Source organism: Sarcophilus harrisii, chromosome 5 (genome assembly GCF_902635505.1).
Source record: "Sarcophilus harrisii chromosome 5, mSarHar1.11, whole genome shotgun sequence".
NCBI lineage: Eukaryota > Metazoa > Chordata > Mammalia > Dasyuromorphia > Dasyuridae > Sarcophilus > Sarcophilus harrisii.
In genome coordinates this window covers 117818218-117823443 of record NC_045430.1, presented here as the reverse complement: position 1 = coordinate 117823443, position 5226 = coordinate 117818218, and the positions used below count along the sequence as shown (strand labels likewise).

General features: G+C 36.1%; 1 pseudogene; it reads right to left on the bottom strand.

Annotated features, from left to right (window-relative positions):
- Positions 1-3684: 3684 nt before the first annotated feature.
- Positions 3685-4326, bottom strand: LOC111721070 (annotated as a pseudogene).
- Between the last annotated feature and the right edge of the window lie 900 nt (positions 4327-5226).

Below are 5226 nucleotides of genomic sequence, written 5' to 3'. Positions count from 1 at the left end.
CTCACCTATTTCCTTAACCAGACTTTAACCTTACTTCCAATCCCCATAATAAAACTCTTTTATCAATCTAGGTTTTCAAGTCTTTAAATTCCTTTACAGAGAGCTTCTGTGCCGCCAGAAAGGAATTCCCCAAAACTCCCTACCCTTGCACCGAATCCTGAGAGGTTGCAGGGGAGCCAAACCCCTCCATTTGATTTCCTGAACCTGGACCTAGCCACTAGACCTCATTTAATTCCCTGACCACCAGAAACCCTAATTTCATCTAAACCTCATCACCATCTTTTCACACTTTTTCCCCCTATTAAGTTCCTTGATGTTCTTGACCTTTTGTTCTTCCAAATGAATTTTGTAATTTATTTTCTGGCTCAACAAAACAATATTTTGGTGCTTTCATATAGTATCAAATAAGTTAATTAATTTTGGTAGAATTATCATTTTTATTATTTTGGCTCAGCCTTCTCAGGACCAATTGATATCTTTTCTGTTGTTTAGAAATGACTTTATTTATGTGAACAGTTTTGTAATTGCGTTCATATAGTTCCTGGGTTTGATTTAGTAAGTATACTCCCAAGTATTTTATTATAGATCTGTTAACTATAATTGTTCTTTCTATCTCTTTGCTGCTGTTTTGTTGGTCATATATAAAAATGCTAGGTTCTCTAGTGTTTTTAATAGGAATAAGTATTGTATTTTGTCAAAGAAAAATTCTGCATTATTGAGATAATTATGTGATTTCTATTGGTTTTGTTATTGATACTGTCAATTATATTGATAGTTTTCCTGATATTTAATCATTCCTGCATTCCAGGTATAAATTCTACCAGATTATAGTGTATAATCTTAGTATTTGCTATAATCTGCTTGATGATATTTTATTTGAATGTTTTGAATCAATATTCTTTAGGGAAATTGATCTACAGGTTTGATTTTTTTTTTTTTTTTGGCCTTAGTTCTTCCAGTTTTAGATATGAACATCCTTTCTGTTTTATAAAAGGATTTGGTAGGATTCCTTCTTCACCTATTTTACCAAATAGTTTATATAGTATTGGAATTAATTGTCCTTTAAAATGTTTGGTAGAATGTTTTTGTGAATCCAACCTGGCCCTGGGAATTATTTTTTCTTAGGGAGCTCATTGATGGCTTGTTCAATTTCTTTTTCTGAGAAGATGTTATTTAAGTATTTCCTCTTCTGTTAATATGAGCAATTTATATTTTTGTAAATATTCATCAACTTCACTTAGATTACAGATTCATTGTCACATAATTGGCAAAATAGCTTCTAATAGTTGCTTTCATTTCCTTATCATTGGTGCTGAATTTACCATTTTTATTTCAGATATAGTTTGAGGGACACACATCCAGGCAAAGGGCATTCCTTTTTTATTCTTCAATATGAGTCCCTCCCACCCCATCTCCTGGCTCCTTTCCCCATTGACAAGTGGGGGGAGGGAGGGTTCTAAAACTCAGTTTCTAAAAATGAGGTAAGAAAGCCTGAGGCTATCAAATGCTTAACAGAGTAGAATGTTTCCTACTCAATCCAGTTCATGCCCCCCAAAAGCTTCCATTCTAAAAGGGGAAAATAACAGTGGAAAGCTAGGGGCAAAGAATAAAATATTATTTTCAAATCTCAGGCCACCACCTCTAGTTAAAAACCCCAATCTCTGCCCTAAGGCTTTACTCTCTTACTTTCTTTTGGAAGATAACCTCCACTCCCAACTGCTCTCCCACATCCCAGTGGGTTCCAATTTTCAAATTTAAGTTTCATTTTGTTGTGCCACAGTTCCCATTTAATGTCCTGACCCAGTTTCCCTAAATGTCCTATTTAGTTACTCTGACTCAGGTTATAACCATTCCCTCTTAATGTTTGACAGGATAAAGGTCTGCTTATATCTTAGACCTTAGGCTATACTTATTCCCTCTTAATGTTTAATGGGATAAAGATCTTTATCCATTTTAGATGTCATTAGAATATCAGGAGCCTCTCCAGTCCCTTTGCCATTATGTCATCCTAGGTGCCTCCCCCATTAAGTCATTCCCATCCAAGTACTTCCTCCCTTATGTCATTGTTTTTATTATCCTATAAAAAAGTCTGGTATCTGATATTTGGGGCTGGATTCTTTGAGATGATAGTCTCATTCAGCCCTGGGACCAAACATGGATCCATTTGGTCCCAGTAAATCTCTCCATTTAATAAACTATTAAATTTTTCTCTAATCTCTGTCTTGCTCAGTTCAGCATGAAAATTTCTCTAATTTAATTTTTGTAACTGTGGAAATTAAATAAATGCCCATTCATTTATCACACTTTTACTATCTTCTGCTTTCAAAAATCTTCTTTAGTGAGGCAGTTCTTTTATATTTCTCTGATTCTCATGTTGAGTTTGGGAAGGGGAACCCCAAAAGTCCCAGACTGGTGTCACTAAAAGTCTCAAAAGGAATTACAGGCTTGAACCTATCTCCTAGTCAAGGAGCAAAGTTTACTGAAAATAATACAACACCATTAATAAGCAGACTGAAAATGTAAGGGAATTCTGTAAAGAAACAGAACCAAGGACAGTCATTTTATCCACCTTCAACCATAGATATGCTAATTCTATGGCTCAAGGGCTCAAGTGACATATTAATTCTACAGCTCAAGGGTAGGGATAGGAAATTATCTCCAGATTGAGGGGTGGTCTTCAAAATTTGATTATCACTGACCAGATTATCAGCCAGCAATGAACTGAGAAATAGTCTATTCAGAATCAGCCAGATTGGGCCTAGGAGTTTCCTGAGGCAAACTTCAAAACCAAAAGTTTTAGGGTTTAATATAAAATCACTCCGACTGACATAGAATTGTATTTCAGCACATGGTCTTAGCCTATAGGTTCAGTTTCATCATGATTCCCAAGTTTATCAATGGACTCTTCTTGAGTACTTATGGTACACACAGTACACAGAAGGCTCTCAATATCTCAGGGCTTCTTATAATTCTGATAAGTTAAGACTCTTGATCATCTTGTGAATGGGAGGATTGTATTGATTCTTCAGGGTTTCAGGCCTGAATCATGTACCATACAAGTTATGGTATGTAACTGCAGAAGGCATTTTCAGTCCAAAACCAGAAATGTCCTATTGTGCCCCTCAGGAGCAACCTCAAATGGTTGCATTTACTCCCAATAAGGAGAGCAATATCAGGAAGGTTTCTGAAAGCTTTGATAAGTACTATTGTCTTTATTATGTAATGCAGGCGAAACTGAACAAGACAGAGATTAGAGAACAATTTAATAGTTTATTAAATGGAGACATTTACTGGGATCAAATGGATCCATGGTTGGTCCCAGGGCTGAACAAGACTATCGTCTCAAAGAATCCAGCCCTGAGTATCGGGACAGCAAGATTTTTATAAGGTAACAAGAACAATGACATAATGGGAGAGGTACCTGGATGGAGATAACCTAATGGGGGGAGGCACCTAGGATGACACAATGGAGGGAGGTACTGGAGAGGCTCCTGATACTCTAATGATGTCTAAAATGGGTAGACCTTTATCCTGTCAAACTTTAAGAAGGAATAATTATAGCCTAAAGATATAAAACCTTTATCTCATCAAACATTAAGAGGGAAAGGTTATTACCTGAGGCAGAGCAAATAGGACAATGAGGAAACTAAGTCAGGACATTAAAAGGGAACTATGGCACAACAATTATAGATGATAAAAAGTCTGGATTGCAATACAATTTCTTATTTTACCCTTATCAGTTCACATACACTGAGAAGCATAGACCTTTTTAATATCATTTCATGCCTTCAGCCTCTTGAGAGCAAAACTGCTTCTTTGGCCTTCTTATATCCCTCAACTTTATTTCCAGTCACTTAGAGGAAGTTATGGGATTTCTTCAGTTTGATGACCTTTTGCCATGACTAGTGCTATCAAGGCAGAAACAGCTAATGCAGAGCAAATGGCACAATATTGTTTTTTGTTGTTGTTTTTTCCTAATGTGTTCATTCTGTGAATCTACTAGCACCAGTTCTTGGTGGGAGCAAATTGTGACGTCCTCAGCACATAGTTCCAGAAGCACCCTGACCAGAGGAGTGAATCTTGCTGCATCCTATCCTGAACATGAGGGACTAAAGCAACATCTCTACCAGTTCCCAAAGACTCAATACTGTTCTGATGACCTGCTAATTCAATGACAGCATAAGATTGGCAGTTATTTTTTCTCAAGTTGGTATGAAAAAATTCACATTAGCTGGATGAATTGGAGCCTTCATGCAAGACAACATTTTTGCCAGATACTTCCCTCTTTTTCGAGTACACAGATATCAAGGGACATATGCAAGCCATGATTGTCACTGAAGAGTAAAAGTCATCCCAATTCTTTTTTCCAATCAGAACATTTCTTTGCACCTGACTTCCTTTCCATCATTACATTTCTATCTTTTATCAAAAAACTTCCTCCAACCTTCCCCTTCTCCATCAGGTATTTGCCTATGTACTCCTCTTACCAAAAGACTATTCCCTTAACACAAAATACCACTCTAATGACTTGTCACAATATGGAAATGACTATTTCTTGAGGGTTATTCCACTGATTCACAGTCTCTAGTTGAGTCTTATTACAAGGGAAAGGGCTCAGTAATGAAGCTACTCATGGATCAAGTCAGTCGGGGAACAGTTTAGCTAAGTGTTGGTGATGATTTCTTTGGCTGTGGAAAGCAAATACAAAGTGGCCGTCGTTTGTGTGGAATTCCCTTTTCTTTCTACAAAGGTCATAACACGGTGGTGAAAGGGAAGTTAGAAGAAGGAAAAAAAGAGATGTCAATGAAATATTTTTAAAATACTCAGAAAAAGAGCAAAAAGAAATTCAGGAAGGAAACAAACAAGGTGTTATTGGTACTAGTATGTTAAATTTACAATATGCTTTTATTTTTAAAAGTTAGCTATGTTAAAGAGATTTGTGGTTTCATATATCTTTTCCTCATCTTTGTATAGCACTATTTGTTGGTTCTTGGTTTTTTGTTAGTTTAAAAAATAAATAAGGCAGAAGGTGCTAAGAATTAGTTTCTAGATTGTCTAAAAACTTTTAGATTGTCTAAAAAGCTATAATGAAGATCCTCATTCAATGATTAATGCATGGATATACTACAGTAGGAACTGAATCATATCAATTGACATTTCACTGCAAATGTTTTCTGCTGTAGCTAAAAGGAAAGATACTTTCTAGATTCTCCATGGAGAAATAAA